This window comes from Lepidochelys olivacea (assembly GCF_965140295.1).
Source record: "Lepidochelys olivacea isolate rLepOli2 genome assembly, chromosome: 1".
Classification (NCBI taxonomy): domain Eukaryota; kingdom Metazoa; phylum Chordata; order Testudines; family Cheloniidae; genus Lepidochelys; species Lepidochelys olivacea.
Genome location: NC_140411.1, coordinates 263452229 through 263469555, shown reverse-complemented (window position 1 = coordinate 263469555; position 17327 = coordinate 263452229). Strand labels below are relative to the sequence as shown.

Below are 17327 nucleotides of genomic sequence, written 5' to 3'. Positions count from 1 at the left end.
GTTCTTATTGCTTTGCTCATTTATTAGAAGAAATTTCAAATGTGGAATCTGTACTTTCTTTATGATGTATTTTGCATTTTTTAAAATACCACCCTAAACCCCAGGATTGACATCCTGGCCCCACTGAAATAAATGGCAAAACTCAATGGGGTGAAGATTTATCCCCAAGATATTACATCTGCCCACGCCAGGGCTTAAAAAACCAATCACACTATATAACAATACCTATTAAAAAGAAAATGATAAATACTTTTCTCTTACCAATGTCTAGAAATTCATTGACACAAGGACCCAGTAAAACTGTTTTTCCATTTGTAAATGCTTTTGATCATTTTGAGACAGAATTTTAAAACAAATGTTTTTGGGGTCACCAGGTTTTAATGTTTCCTGAGTTGACATGGGAAACATGAGTTAGAAAAAAAAGATTCAGACTTAAAAAATTTGCAAAATTGGTGCAATTACAGTAAAAAAAAAAAATTCCTTGCCAAATTTTGAGTAATGTTGGTGATAAATGATATATTTTAATTGATTACAATGTGGCAAGAAAATCTTTAGAACAAGCTGATAGATTAGATGGAGTTAAAATTTACCAAAAATACCCACATTTGTAATTGTTTTAAAGATGGCATTTTATAAGCACTAAATGCTTTATGTACAACTGGAAATTTCTTGAAAAGACTCTGTAATGCAGTGTTGATAACTGCCCTCTGTTTGGTCAGTCTTGTTTGTCATTTTCTTTTATGCTTTTTCCCCACTAATTCACTATATTTACATCTGACCAACTATATATATTATATAGTTGGGGTTATCAAAAATTATAAAGTAATTGAAAGAAAGGGCTGTAGGATAGCATAATTCCCTCATTCTGTACTATGGTTCGAAGAAGGTAGGCAACGGGTTGGAGGCACAATGACAGATTCTGGCTAGTTAAGAAAGACAATGTGAACACCAGAGAAAAGATGGAAGGTCTTGCAGTTTAAGCCTGATCCAAAGCCCACTGAAGTCAATCAGAGTCCTTCCTTTGATGTCATTGGGTTGGGGATTGGCCCATTGAGAGTAGAGGATTGTTCAAAAAAGGCGAGACCATTATGAAGATGTGGAGCTGCAAGCCAGAAATACCCCTTTAGCATCACCCACTACCGAAAGAATGAGACACCCCATAGAATCAGAGTGTGTCAGAGGGAAGGATGGATAAGGAGGAGAGTGTGTGGGGTAGGTAGTGTTTAAGACACAGACGTTTTCCAGGGAGACCTGTAAAGAAAGGCCTCCCACCAAGGGAAAGAAAGGTTATTAAAGAACATTTAAATAGCATTGGTATGATGAATGTGGTGCAGAGAAAATCAGTAATTACGTGGCTTTGTATTTGTACCTAACTGTCTGGTGGGTACAGGGGATTAATACTATTTGTCTGTATTCCACAGGAGGAAATAAGTTAGTTTTTAGTAACTGTCAGACAGCTTAAACAAATGAAATAAAAAAACAGAGCCATCAGCCTCCTGGAATCTGGTTTTATTGGCTTGTTGTGCTTCTTCCACACACATTTTTGCTCTAAATTAAATGATTGTTTTTCCTTCCGAAACATGTCTCTAGGCCAGGGACTACTGGTGATAGCTGGGATCTTTTCCCTAACCATAACACTAATATGCATCTGGATTTAGCTTATAACAAGCACGTGCACTTTGGTTCCCTGGTACTAGGAACACTTGAGGGTAAGGCTCTGTTTGCAACTAGGGAATTACAGAAAGAAGGTGGGGAAATCTCATGTCAAACTGAGTATTGGATTCAGTAGGAGTTGTACTCCCCGCCTTCTTCATAAAGGAAGAATGACTGTCCTGTATGAGCTCTAGACATATTGAAGGTAATATTCCCCTTCCCCCACCCTTATGAGTGAGCCATCTGCAAATGGTCACCTTATGTCGTGAAGCATGTACTTTGATTGCCTTTATATCATTGTCTTAGCCTGCATGGCTACACATATAGTTAATGGTGTTAAAACGATCTAGCCCCTGTTTAGATCCTGCCACAACCCCTTTCAGTGACCTTCTGCAACAAATTCCAGTTTGACAATGCAGAGATTGGATATATTTTTGGTATTACTTTTTTTTTTTTCTGCAGCGTACAAATCTTTTTACTGTACCATCTTTTAACAAGCTCACGTTTTTATTTTGCCCTTTATCTGTAATCAAGAAACACAAAAGTCATAACAAATAACTATGATAAAATGGATGGTCCAAGGTTTAAGGTTTTATTTTTTTCCTTTTCTTCGACAACACCTGTATTACCATAGCACCTGGCTGTTCTGCGCTAGATGATCTGTCAAACAATATCCCAAAGAAACAAATAGATTTTACTGTTAGGCACGTTTAGCCCACTCCTGCAAGATACTGGGCACCTTCTATGAGAAGCTTGCAGGCTGAGGGCCGTTGATGGGAAACTGTGTGATCTTGTGGGTGATGGTTGGGTACAGTGATTCATGGCTTTGTAACCTCCAGGCTGAAGACATCCTTGAATACTATCAACAGGTTGCACCCAATGCAGTGTCTGTGGCACTATGAATCTGCATGTTCACTCCCGACAAGACAATGACCCCTACCTGCCATGAGTTGCACTAGCTGTCTATTGCTTAGTGAATGAGATTCAGGCTTAGAAGTATTTAAAGGCTTATGTATGAGGACCTGTCTGCCTTTGAGACCTTCTGTGTCTCTCTATTCCTTTTAGCCCGGTGCAATGAGCGACTTGAATATGCTGACCATCCCTACATCCAGTCTGAAGAGACCAAAGGCAGGCTGTGGGATCTGGACTGCTTTTCCCATCTGTATTCATTGGAGCACATCTATGCTACCCACCTGGGCTGGGGTCAAGACTCTCTTATTCCCTTTTGGTTTGTTTGTTTAACATGCACATTCCCCCCCCCCCCCCCCCCGCAGACTTTCACTGTCCAGTAATGTGACCCTCACAGAAAAGGGGATTTAGGAATGGCTACACCTCAAGCCACCAGATGGTGCCTTTGATCCCCAGTGCATCTCCTGTCCATCCCCTTTATCTTTCTTTACCCTCCCACAGCCCTGCCTCACTATCTCCAGTCGTAAAATTATGTTTTGGGCAACCAAGAAACTGAGTCAACTTCTGTGGTTGGAATTTCATGACCAGAAATAACAATCACAGTGAGGACAGTAATAGGAGGTTAACCAAACCCCATGCTTCAACCTGCAGAATAAGAAGTGAATGCAGGGTCAGAAAGGAATTCCCTCCACCCACCCACCCCACGGATAGCACTGTGCATTTGTCCAGATGCTAGGTGTGTGTAAGCTAGCAGTGGGGCAGGACTACACAGGTTCACCTTCTTCAGAAGCATCACATACTGGCAACATCATCATCAACCACAGGCCTACTGCACTTTGGCACTGCATTGTCTGTCCTATGGAAGTGGGGTATGTGATGGGGGGGAGGGGGATTTCTTACAGATAGCATCATTATGACAAACTGGAGACTGAAATGCAAAACCAGCGGGGCATGAAAGTCCAAAGAGAGCTGCATCCAGATCCCTCCACTGGTCCTAGAATCATGGCTGGTGAGTGCAGGGGAAAGGAAGGGATGTCTTGTCCTAGGCTTGGAGCCATTGTTGTGAGGCAGGATATAGGTACAGAAAATGTCCTCTGTGTGTCTGCTGTACAGACTGCAAGGAAAATCCTTTCCAATCTGAGTGGTTTTTCTGCTTGAGCCTGGTCAGAAAACCCAGTTACTGACACCTTTGTCCTCTGAGGTTGTTTGATGGCCAAGATTTACCCTTATTGTAGGGGTCTATCACTGAGCTAACATGCACTAAATAAAAAGGAGGGTACTCAGAATAAAAAGCAACAGCAAGGACTCTGTGCCCCGTATTCCACCTAAAAGAGAAGGGGTGAACCTGAATTCTCCCATGAGCAATATTCTGCCTTTTCCAGGTGTTGATATAAAAACATGCCTGGTAGTGGGGCAAACGAATCCCTACTTACTGTCAGAGAGAGAATGACTCATTGCTGCTTTCTTTTAGAGATGAAATACTAATGCAGATTATCATTAATGACTAACGTTTCTATAGTGTCTTTCATGATTCCAAAGAGCCAGGCAGACATTACAAATGATATATGGCAGGGCTTGTATCACCTGCTCCTGAAATGCAGAAGCCACCTCTGGGGTGGAGTACGATAGCTGTTTAACAGTGCACAGCACCTCTACACGAGAGTTTATAATAGGAAGTGAAGAAGCAATGCAAGTTGTAGGGCTACATGTAAGTGGCCCTTGTTATGTGGGAGGATTGTCAGACTAGATTATCAAATGGTCCCTCTGGCCTTCAAATCTGAGAATATCATAGGTAATTAAAATGCTGGGGGAAACTTTAGGGAGCCATAATGTAATTGCCCAAACAGGAATATGGCCAGCACAGTAGCACTAACACCACTGCTTTGGAAAAAGTTGGATCTTTGAATGACCAAGAAGGGTCAGGGCCTCAGTTTTATATTCCATCTGTCTAGCTAGGATTTTTTACGACCCTCAATACCATGGTCTCTGAGCACTTTCAAGTAAGCTGGCACCTAAGGCATCTCTAACACAGTATTAGGGCATTAGTTCAGTAATACTGTTCGGTACTTTACAGACACAACACCTTTCATCCAAGCACCTCTAACTGTTCTACAACATTGGGTGGGTGTTATTTCAGTTTCATAGATGGGGAAACTGAATCACAAGGTAGTGAAATGTCTGCCCCAGAATTGTACACTGGGAACAGAACCCAAAGGTAGAGTTGGGTACAGAATCCAGGTTGTCTGATCCTCATTCCCCTGTTCTAATAACTAGACTATGCTGCCTCATACTGGCTTAGAAGGACGTATTTTTCCCTGCTGAATCGCCCGTGTCAGTTCTTGCAGCACTTTGTTTTTTCCTTTTTGGTTTCTAATTGGGGGGTTGGACTAGATGACCTTCTGAGGTCCCTTCCAACCCTGATATTCTATGATTTAGAGAGTCTATGAAATATTGATTGGGATCAATTCTGCTTATCTTAGATTTGTAAGGATCACCTGCTGAGATAGTGTAGCTGCAGGTAAAGATACAGATTTCCTCTCCTGGAGTATTCCACGTTTTGGCGTTGAGGAAAAGAGCCAACATTTCCACAGAGGTTCAAATACGCATGGTGTAATTCCCCAAATAAATAGACATGGGTTTGGAGAGAACAAGATGAATTCTAGCACACATCCCCCCAAAATCTCCTTGATTGTGAGGCAGTCCCTAACATGCAAAGAGTATTAGTCAAAGAAAATGTCTACAGTAATTGTAAGCAAATGTCTGCTTTTCAGTCATACTTTCACCATCTGCTCATTTAAAGGGAACACTGTCAAGTGGTTTTAATTCCAAATTTAGATTCTTAAAAAAAAAAAAAAAAAAGGGGAAGGGAGATGTTTTACAGAGCTAATGGGTGTGGAAATGTTTATTACATTTTTTAAAAGTAACATATAAAGGAAACCACAATTTCAAGGTGCAGTAAATCCTCCTCTGCCAGGTTGGTTACCCAAACACAATAGTGCTATGCTAGTGGATGAAAAATAGAAAGTAAATCTTTCCAGTCTGGTTTCACTCTCTTACCTGAGTAAAATGCAAAAAGCGAACACTAGATTTCAAAATGAAATCCATTTTAATAGAGGGAGCTATAACCCCACTAAAAATGACTTAAAATAGCTTTTCTATCCACAAAAATCACAATCTCAAGGTCAGATATCTTGGGTTCATCCAGGCCTAGAATGAATGTCGTCAGTGACTATCCCTGGATACGAGGATGTCTGCCAGGGGGAAAAAAATCACTGATGAGACTTAAGATGGCTGAAGAGTCCAATCCATGCTCTTCAGGTTTTTCCACATATATGACAGATGGTTTCTTGCAGAGGTGCTAGAACAATTGTTATGGGGAGGTGGGAGTGTTGACAGTCATTGAACCAAACTGTAAACCCTTTATATAATGGAAACCAATTCAAGCCTAGGGTTCCTGCAGCACCCCCAGTTCCAGTACCTGTGGTTGCTTGGAGAGAGCACAACTGCTGACTGGGAGGCTGTACATTTCCCTTCCTCCTCTGCCATTTCTCAACCTCTTGAGCAAGGCGATTCTCTTCAAAATGGGCTGAGGCTTGATGTATGATATTATGCCTTTGCAATCTAATGCCAGCTAGCTCTTAACAATTCATTGAGTCAATGCATCCCTTCTTAAGATATACTATCAGAATGTTGTTGTAGCATTTCCTCTGTCCCCCACGGGTCTGCTTACCATGACTATGTTGAGAAAAGAGGACTTGCTTCATAAGACGAGTATCAACTACCCACACACAATGGCCAGCCCAGCAAAGTTGATGTTTCATAATCTTCACCTCAATGCTGGTGATGTTAGCTGCAGAGAGAATGCTGGTATGGGTGCGACAATCTTCCCATGTGATACGGAGAATCTTCCTAAGGCAGCATGTTGGTACCACTCCAGATGCCCTCCTTGGACTGTTACCTTGTGGTGGTGGAGAGGCTTGTATATTCCAATGACCCTCAAAACTATGTTGTTCAGAGTCTTGTACCACCGCTTGTATTCAGTTGTCAGGAATGCAGACAAGTTCCTCCAAGTTGAAAATGACGAGTGGGTGCCACAGTGAAAAACTTGCTTGTGCTTTCTCAGGGGCCAGCCCAAGACTGTGAAATTAACTCCTCCAGGAACTAAGGACCATCACAGACCTCACTACCTTCTGCTCCAAGCGCAAGGTGCATTGCTTCCACCTAGCCTTCTCTAACCTAAACACAAATCTGCATGTACATTTGGACAAAACCCACACCTTTACCAAAACAAAACACACCACTGTATACACAGTTCTCACTCTGGGGAGAGGATGAGAGAAAAAATGAACCACATGTGACAGATGTTAGTGTAAGTGGAGGATTGGTCCCACTATTAATTGTGAGAAACTTTCCGGGCTTATACCCTACCCCGGTGGAATTGGCTAATGAACGGATCTGAGTCCTTGCTCCCACTCCCTTTACCCAGAGACTACACCTGCCTAATCTAGAGGACTCCCCTGCCATTCTCCTGTGTGGCAGAGTCTTTGTAACCTCGACAAGGTTGGGCCCAGGATTCCTGGGGGCTTTACCCCCAATCTTGTTGTAGTCATTTGGGACAGGGGCTAGGGTGTCCCCACTCCAGGGTGCTCTCTCTGCTCTGGATGCTTCCCTGACCCACTGATCGTTACATACAGTTCAAAACAAATACAATTTATTAAATAGCAATTAATTTAAAAAATAAGAAAAAAATGGGAAAGGTTAAAGGAAAACACATAACTCTGCTCTGTGGCATGGAGACATCACAAACAGCAGTCTCTGGAATGTAAGGGAAGTTCATGGTCTGTTCCTCACACGTCCCAGGCCTCCTGCCCAGGCCCTGGCTGAGCTGCAGGGATGCTGCGGGTCGAACACTTGCTCTGGCAGTGGCCACATGCCTTCAGGCTCTAGGTGGCAGGACCCTTCTTCCCAGTGTCAGCCTCCTGCCTTCCCTGTCGGGGGTTATGATCCCTTCTCCAAGTCCGGCCTGCAAGGCCTCTTGGCTGAGGGGGTCACCCTGCACGGGGCCCTCTGCCCAGGGTTCCCTTCGCTCTCCCCAGCTGCTCACCACATGTAGCTCTGGACTGCTCCAGCCCCAGCACTACAGGTGCTCTGCCTCCAGCTCCCTGGGCTGCTTTTCTGGCCCCTCTGGTTCTGGTGGCTTGCTGCAGCTTTCCTCCCAGCACAGGTCTGCTCCGTGGGTTGCCTCTCTGGCTCTTGCTGATGCTCTCCCTAGCTCAGGCTGCACCTCTGGCTCCATTTGCCACAGATTTGCTCCCCAGCTCAGCTCAGGCTCCTGCTCTCTCCTTAGCTCACCCCACTGTGGCCCAGGCAATTCCAGCTCACACAGAGGACGGGGTCTCCCTGGCCTCTTGACCCCCTCATTAGCTTGCCCGCCCTGTCAATCAGGCTGACCTGGAGCATTAGACTGTCCCCATTGCCTCTGGGGAATGTCAGTCTCAGGGTTCTGATTTCCCACTGACCCTTCCCTTTGGTACTGGGAGCTAGTCAACCAAAAACCCCCATTAAGTTTTAGTAAGGGATCAATAGTCCCCTTACATTAGTCAGTATGCAGTGTTGTTGTAGCCATGTTGGTCTCGGGATATTAGAGACACAAGGTGGGTGAGGTAATATCTTTTATTGGACTAACTTATGTTGGTGAGAGAGACAAACTTTCAAACTTAATTAGAGCTCTTCTTCTGTTAGTCCTATCACTTAATGCACTACTGAAAGTTTCTCAGATACAATGGAATGAGGGCACCATAAAAATCTTTATAGACTAGAACAGAATTCCATTCCATAGCTGAGGGAATCTGGCAGGATCAGTTAAAATGGACAAATAATTAAACGGCAGAAGAAAGTGTTTTCTTTCTCTCCCATTTAGGTTTCACAATGCTCAGCTATGATGGTGTTTGAGAGAGAACTTTTTTTTAAACCATTCCCCATTGGAAGATGTAACTGTGTTTTATTTACATTATAGTGGTATTTGGTTTTATGGTCTCTGTGGCAGGGTCCAGGCCCATGCCCGTGCAGCAGGATTGAAGCACAGCAGCAATCTTATGTAAAGTAGCAGGGAAACCCTCTTCAAGGGTTTCAGGTTTCTCTGGTGCAACCAAAATAAAGACAGACTAGCAAAATCTCTGCTCACGCTCCCTTCATGCAGCTGAGCAGTGTTTAAACACCACGGCAATACAAAAACAGCAGCAGCTGTGTGTCTAAAAAGCCCTGCTCTTTCTTCTAGGCCAGCAGCCTATTCCTTCCTGAAAGCTCCACTCTTTGTAGACATTGATCCCCACTAGACTCAGGTGCAGGTAGGAGGCTTTCGGTTTCCTTGAATTACCCTCAGCTCAGATGGGACCCTGAGAAACATAGCCAACTGACCCTGCTGGGCTTTCACCCCTCAAAACCTATACCCTGTTTTGGTTCTGTGCTGCCCCCCCCCCCCCCCTTAAGAGTACAGAGCCTATCATATCTGTGAAGGCGACTGTGACAAAAGAATGAAAAGACATTTAAAACCTGGGCACTTTTTCAGAGGAGGGTTGCAGATTAGTTCACTCTGGCTGAATCACTAAGATGTTTGTATTCACAGCTGTAGCTCACGAAAGCTTATGCTCTAATAAATTGGTTAGTCTCTAAGGTGCCACAAGTCCTCCTTTTCTTTTTACAGAGATCTTTGCCACTCTTTTAAATCTGGTCCTTTCCCCTAGGAATTGAAAAAGCAAGGGCCCTCGGGAGGCTTAGCAGAACTGAGGGAAGTAGCCCAGTGGTGAGGCTGGGGAAAAGTCTGATTCAGCCTGCAGTGTTCATACTACAGGTTTCAGCTGTGTAGAAGAGAACCAGCTCTCAGCTGCCTGCGAGGAGCCTGCCAGGGTCCCCCAGCAAAGCACAGACCCCCTCCTTCTGGTCCCAGGATGGGAAGGAAGCAGGAGGAAAGGGAGGATTCAAAGAAAAAGAAATCAGACAAAACACTCTCCTCCTACTCCTCAAGGCATCACTATGAGATGTCAGAACCCTAATCAACACCAGCTCCAGGCCCCATCCTCCCAGCCCCAGCTGCCATGAGAGCCAGGCCCTGCCAGCAGCAGCTCCTCCTCCTCCTCCTCTCTGTCATCAGCCAGTCTGGCCTGACACATTGAGCCCAGGCTGTAGAGTATTGTCCTAAAAGCAGAAAGAGAGAGAGAGAGAGAGGAGAGGAAGGAAAGAAAAAAAAAAAAAAAAGGAGAAAGAGAGAAAAAAACCCCCACTCACTCAATCACATGACCTGACAGGATTTGTAACCATTTCTTTTTGTGCCACAAAGAATGTTAAATACATATACTAAAGCCCCACAAAAGGAAAGGAGCTAAAATGGGACAATAAGGAAGCCTTGCAAGGTAAGAGCCTTTTCAAAGAAAGGCTGTGACTTTCTAGGGTAGGGGGAGGTGTTCATTTCAGGCTACACCACTCTGCCAGGGGGGGCTTGTTTAATTTCACATGGCGGCTGGTTTGCCAAGGGTCATCAGCAGAGGAAAAGTGACTAACGCAGGAAGGCGATTGCGCTGGTGCGACCCCAGTTCTTTATTTTCTTAAATTCTGCTTATCCTGAGTGTGTGTATGTTCCTAACCGTCTGGAGAGGTAGATGTGCAGGCTTCATTTTCTTAGGAGGATACTACAGCCCTTGCCCCAAATATATTGCCTTTGATGTTGTACTGGCGGAAATGGGAGGTGGGAGCGATTAAAAGCTAGTTTCTAGGGGAAAACAACATCAGCTGGGGGTGGGGTGGAGGGCAGATTAAGCTGGAAATAGTTAAAACAACTAAAGCTCTTTAGATATGGAAGATTTTTTTTTTGTCAGACTTTTAACAGCTTGGAGGAAGGGGAAACTGCATTAATTTGTGTGTTTGTTTGAAATAAATGGCTTGTAAAAGGAAACAGCAGGTCTGGCTTTTTTTTTCTTTGAATTTTCGTTGTGTGGTGTTTGTTGTGGTTTTAAAAAAATCCCAAATGTAACCTGAGCTCTTCACCTCCTCTCCCCCCCCCCACCCGAGAAAGGGCTTTGAAAAATGACTGTTTGCTGAAATGTATTATTGAAGGCAGGAGGAGGGATGTGGTGATGGGGGAATCTGTAGCTCTCACATTTCACATTCTTTAGCAACCTTCCCTTTTCTTAAGTGTGCACGGATACATATGCACACACACACCACAGAGGTTTTCAGAAAAGCAGGCCCCAGTACAGTTAACCCTTGGGAATTCATCTTTCTTCTTCTTACCATTTGGTTTCAAAAAAATGTCAGCATCCTGCTCCCCAATAGAGAAACAGAAGGGGAGGAATGGGGGTGGGGAGGCAATGCGATCTGATCTGTTTTATAAGGGGCATCGGGAGAGAAAGTTTGAATCAGGGCAGTTTCTGTACAGTAAGAGGGAAAACTGGCTGCTGAAAGCTATGCAAAGAGCTGGATGATATTTTTTTCCTTCCCTTGATATTTTCCATATGGTTCCACTCCTCTTGCATGGATTCCTGTCAGTCATGTGGCTACTGGGTGTCTCTCCGTTCAACAGCCTTTAACCTCCATTTGCTACTTAAAATTTTGTAATGATCAACAAACAGTTAAAGCTTAATAATAGTAATTAATACCTAGCTCGTCTATCTTTGTGTTGTGATTTGCCTTTTTATTTTTCTTTTGTTGCACCCGAAAGGCTTTTATAAACCAAAATTTCATGCTTTTCTGAATTTTGCAAAGGATTGCGTGGCAACTCTCTCTTCTTTATAAAGCTTAGTCCAGATTAAAAACTGCCTCTATGAGGCCTGATCAACACCTAAAATTTTCAGGTCCACCTAACTGTGTCACTCAGGGCTGTGAAAAATCTTGTGCCCTTAGCATGGTAGTTAGGTCAACCTAACCACCTGGTATAAATGCAGCTAGGTTGACAGAAGGATTCTTCTGTCAACCTAGAATAGATCTGTCTCTTGGAGAGGTGGTTACCTAAATTAGTGGTTTTCAACCTGTGGTCTGCAGACTATGTCTAAGATTACCAAAGGGGTACACAAATTAAAAAAGGTTGAAAACTACTGACCTAAATCAATGGAAAAAACCCTTCTTGCTGCTGTAGGAAGCATTTACAGTCCGGTGCTACAGCAGCACAGCTGCAGCACCGTAGCTGTGCCACTGTAATGTAGACATACCCAGAGCCACATCGCTGCTGGCTGTAGGCTTCCCTCCCCTCGCCCACTGTGATTTTGAAGTTGACAGACAAGTGGTGGGTGTGCATGTGTGACACGTTCCCTGTTGCGGGTTTATGACTGGACCCCTGCTGCGGATGGGGATAGCAGGGTGGTCTGACCCACGGTGGTCTGAAAATATCTCAGCAGAACTTGCTCAGGAAATTTTGTGAGAGCTTGTGGGGGGTGGTGAAGAGGGTTATGAGGAGTTTGTGGGTAGGAAGAGGGGACTGTAGGGAGGCAGGCTGGTGAGGATGGGCCTGTGGGCAATTTGTGATTGCTAGTGAAGAAAGAGGGCAGAGTTTGTAGCAGAGGTTACAGAGCTTTATGGGAATAAGGGGTGTGTGTGTGTTATAGGAAGCCTGGGGGAGGGTAGCAAGTCTTGTGGAAAATTGTCAGTGTTCTCTTCCAGCTCTCGCTCTCTGCATTACCTTAAAGCCTTGTGTACTGTATGAAAATAACTTGCTCCTGGGCACCTTCCTTGACACACCAAATAGTCACCTTTGCTGAGTCTTAACAAAACAGCCTGATTATACCAGCCCTGTCCAGCTGGGAGTGTTTCTGGGCTGCAAGAGCTTTCCCTCTGCCGCATGTGTGTGGGAGGTTTGGGGGTTACTTTGGAGTATTCAAGGCAGGAGAGAGAGGGAGCCTCAGTTCCCTTCTGCAGGAAAATGCTGAACTGGACCTGGATGGGCTTTTTCTCTTATCTTTAAATAAATAAATAAATTAAATAAACCCCAGGAGATAGAAAGGGTTAAGGCCCCTTCCTCTGTCCCCCTCCCTCTTTAAATGTAGGAAATGGATCAAAATGGATGGCCATTTTTGATGATAGGTTGTGGTTCCAGTAACAGGAGATTGCTCTCGCACAAGGGGAAAGCAGTGGAAAGAGTGCGGCTAGTACCTTCTCATACTCGAATATCTCCCTGGATGTTTCACAGCTCTTCTCACTGAAAATTTTGGGGTGCAAAATGAGAGATTACTTGGTATTATCAACACCAAGTGTTCAAAGAACATGAGTCAGCCCCCTTCCCCGCCAAAAATCATGATTGGCTTAAAAATGCTGACACTTTAAACGAGAATGATTTTGGAGTTCTTTTTGTCTTCTGAGTGAGCCTTTATGACTCACATTTTCAAGCTTTTCTCTGCAACTGGAGGGCTGGAAAGGTAATTTTTTAATGAAAGCTGAGATTCTCATGCAGCATGGCTCCAGGTAAAACAGCAAATATTGGAAGACTCAGGATAAAGTCATGAGTGTTGGCAATACCGATTTCTCTCTCTCTCTCTCTCTCTCTCTCTCTCTTCCTTTTTGCTAGCTTCCTATACTCTCAGCCCTGCCTGGAAGAGGTTCTCTTTTTGGGGGAGAAGAGAATTCACTCTCCCTAGCCAATTCCGTGTCTGCAGATTAGTACCAACTGTGATTATGGCTTTTTGATGTAAGCAGTTATGTTGCCAAGGTCTGGACTGAGATCCCCCTAGCTCACTTTGCACAGGCTACTAAAGAACCATGAGAGTCTGATGACTATGGCTGGTTATTTATTTGCAGAAAATGGGAGAAAAGTCCTGATTTATTGCCGGAGATGGGGATGGGGAACACACAAAAGTAGTATTTTTTGAGTTTTTTTTTTAATTAAAATGATTTATAAACTTATTACTTATTTCACTGGCCACAAACTTGTAAAAAAAATCATAGTGGAGTCTTCTTCAGAACTGGTGTAGCTGGGTTAACAAAGATAATGGGAGAGTCTCCTTGCTGCAGCCCTCTTCCACTGCTCTGGTGATGTAAAGGGGCCTTAAAAGTGGTGGAACAGTCCCCTGAGAATTCTCTCAGTACAGAAGTACTCCTGTTCTTTTCTCAGTACAGAGGCAGCATAGGGCTGATATAGGCAGCTTTCTGCGTTGTCTCTGATATAGAGATGTGCTAGGGGTAGATGTGGGCAGACAGCAGGAATGGCTGATATAATCTGGCTATTCTAGGCGTCGGAGGAGCCCTTAAGGGAGCCATGCAAGGCTGCTATTAGTTCAACTTGCATCGGTGGCCATAATGACCCACAGGGAAGACCAGAATTAGCTTTGACTCCTGTACAGTGCAGATTGTGGCCCATTGACTTTCTACGGGAAAAATCCCTAGATGTCCATTTGTTATGAGAGTTATAAGAGTGACACATACAGCATCAATAATGAACTGTTGGTCACTGCTGGCTTAGCTAGGATTGCTTGACACTGTGATCTAGAGGGGAAAGGTTCTGTATCCCATAAATAGATCTCCCTTTAAGGCAAATTGCAAAACATCTGAAAATGTGTTAGAAGTTTGACTCTTCTCAGTAATAACATCAGAAACAACTTTTTTTAACGTCCCTCCCCCCCCCCCCACTCAGAGACTTGGCAAATAAGTCAAAGGAGAATTAATTCTTTTTTTGCACAGTTTTAAAACAAAAGAGTTAATTCCACATATACCATTCTGTTAACGAGCTGGGATTTTAAGTAGTTTCTTCATTTATTTAAAACAGCTTTGCAGTTCACCTTTAAAATCGCTTCCCACCATATGGCCTAATCATTTCCCTGTGCTACACTTTTTTCTAATTATCAAACCCATTTGCTTTAAAATAGGTGTTTTTAATTTCACAGCCTTGTCGTCTTCTCCTGCTTGATCTTACCCTAAAGCCAGGAGGCTGAGTCTGTGACATCACATTCATTCTCTGTGGCAACAGGCAGTGATTTACTTTTTTCAATTTAATTAAAAAGCAGCTTTCAAATTCTAGGTATCTTATATATTCTGTCACTGGGTGACTGTCCCTTTAAAGGGAGATCGGTCCAGTTTCAGTTGTGACATATTTAGCCTGCTTATCCAGGTGGAGAGAACGGTCTCAATCTCAAGAGATCAGAAATCGTGAAATTGGCCCCCAAAATCATGAGATTTAAAAACCCATCAGATCATATTTTTTAATATTCTTTACTCATCTGCCAGTGTGTGTGTGTGTGATAATTTCAGGTTGAAAAGTCAACCTTAAATGCACCACCTCTCCCTGGCTGCTCTGATGGAGGCTCCATTTACCATTTCCTCACCCTTAAGACTGGGGAACTGCCATTCCTTTCCTATTAGTGTCCTGACTCCCTCCCCTCCTAGTTTACCACCCATTTTTAATCAAAGGAAATAAGTAGTTCAAGAACTACTGAGCTAATGAATGCATCATGGTTCACGCTTGCAGATAAAACTTATTTTACTTTTTAGAGTTGATGAGTCACAGATACACATATTAAAGAACTTTAAATTTTATGTCAATCATTCATATAAGCCATAATGTCACAGTAAAACAATATGGAATTGGTTTAGCCTTTTGCAAGAATCAGTCCTTCCCCCTGTACCCCATTCTCCTGTAACTCCTAAATCTGCCTCCTGATTCCCCTCACCCTCCCCATCCACCTTTCAACAGTGTCACTGCTTCTCCTCTCAGTGCCTGTGTCCTGTCCAGCCCCCTGGCCCACAGAGTGGCAGCCATTTGCCTGTGGGCATGACTCCAGTCTCACTGGAAACAGTGGGAGGTGGCAGCCGTCTTTATTAAGGGCAGCCTTGTTGCCACATGTATGTAGACTGTAGGGAAATGGCAGCCATCTTACTGGCATCAGCCCCATTGACGGGTTACAGGGGATGGTGGCCATTTTGAATGAGAGAAGATTTGTGAGTCAGGCAAAAAAACACCCCAAAGTTGCCAGAGCCAGGATAAAATCACAAGAGTTGGCAACACTGAATAAATGAGCAAAGTCACATGACAGGCCAGTCATGTGGTGACATCGGATCTTCTGGGGTGGAGATAAGAACAAATTCTGTGTAGAATTGGAGGGGGAGAAGAGATGCTCCAATAGGATGCTCTGGGAGTAGTATCTGCTTGGTAGAGAGCAGGGGGAACTCAAGAAAGAAGCCAAACCCTCAGAAAGGAGGGGCTGGACTCTGCTTGTGGGGGGTGGAAGACTCTTTCATGTTTGTTTTGGATTTGGATATGTTGGAAGGGGTGGACTTGTTTCTTTAATGATTTAGCTGGAGGGCAAAATCACTGCAGCAACCAGTCGAAGCTGGAAGGTCAGGTGATCCAACCTGAGTGAGGAGAAACTGCGTCAGTCGCTAGCCCGAAGCCAGGCCAAGTAGGCAGTCCTGCTATACCCACAAATAAAAATTCTTCTCTCTCACCCTGTTCCTATCCTGTTTGACTCATCCCCTCTGGAAAAACCTAGGAAAAGAGCACCTGATAGCATATCCTGAAGTTCAAGAAATCTGGGGAAGTGCTTGGAGGTGAGTTCTGGTGTCCCAAAAACTTCACTGAAAATGTCAGGCTGCCTATTTGAAGTAGGGAGCTGTTGCTCAAGCATGTCTGCTGATCTGTGGTTTTCTTGAGTAATTAATGTGGTTTCTAAGGTAGCCAGGACACAGACCATTCAGGGCTTTTAGGTCAGCCTCAACATCTTAAACTTCACCAGGAGAAGCCACTGTAGATCATGGATAATGGATGTCATTCATGTGCTCCCTGCACAATATCCTGCTTATCAGGTGGGCAGCTGCAGTCTGCACCAGTTGCAGTTCTAAACAGCCTTCAGGGAGTAGTACTGAACTGTAAGATCACTTCAGGATTGGGTAGCAAAAGACCTCTAATTTGGGCACTAATATCTGCAGTTGCTGCAGTGGAAATGTGGAATGGCAGGACAGTTACTTTTGCTATAAGCATTCTCATGTTTGTTGCTTTCTCTGTGTGACAGTCCATCTTTAAGATTTTGCATATCAGAATCCATGGCTTTCAAGTCTTTCTGAGGCCAGGTCTGCATTACAGACTTCTGATGACACAGCTGTGCCACTCAGGGATGTGAAGTGGTATGATCCCTGAGTGACATAACTGTGAGCAGAAGTCCCTAGTTTAGCGACAGCTGTACCAGCAAAGCTGTGCTTTTATCGGCATAGCTTGTTTTGTTCATGGGGGGCTGTTTTGTTATACTGCTGCAAAGTGCAGCTTTGCTGCTACTACTGCATCCACAGTAGGAGAACTTTGGTGCGATAGTGCAGAGGTTCTCCAACGGTGGGGGTGTGGAATGTATTGGGGGGGCAGCACATGAGAAGCTTTAAGAAGAAAAACTTGTGCATGTTCAAAGCTGGGTGGCCAGAGAGTGGCAGCTACTGGCCAGGCGCCCAGCTCTGAAGGCAGCACCACCACCAGCAGCCTTAGAGAATTAAGGGTGGCAATGCCATACCAACAGAGCCCTGCGCGGATTCAAAAATGTGTATCCACATCTGAACTGTGATCCGCAGACAATTTTTGCAGATATCTGTGGATTTGCAGGGCTCTATGTACCAATCCACCCTTACTTCTCTGCAGCTGCTGGCAGCGGCGCTGCTTTCAGAGCTGGGCGCCCAGCCAGCAACTGCTGCTCTCTGCTCTACTTTCAGAGCTGGGTGGCTGGAGAGAGACAGCTGCTGGCCAGGCGCTCGTGGGAGAGGGGACATAAACTACTACAGATACAAAGAAGGTGAGGCCGCAATCAAGTAAG

At 44.3% G+C, this 17327-nt stretch overlaps 1 protein-coding gene across 2 annotated transcripts in view; it reads left to right on the top strand.

Annotated features, from left to right (window-relative positions):
* Positions 1-9697: 9697 nt before the first annotated feature.
* The window catches only part of TCF20 (transcription factor 20), a 213389-nt gene continuing 205759 nt past the window's right edge, over positions 9698-17327 (top strand). Inside the window, exon 1 of one of the 2 annotated variants that reach the window (XM_084627342.1) lies at positions 9698-9971. The gene's annotated coding sequence lies outside the window, so the exon portion shown is untranslated. The remainder of the gene's footprint in view (positions 9972-17327) is intronic. The other variant, XM_084627344.1, reaches the window with a different exon arrangement.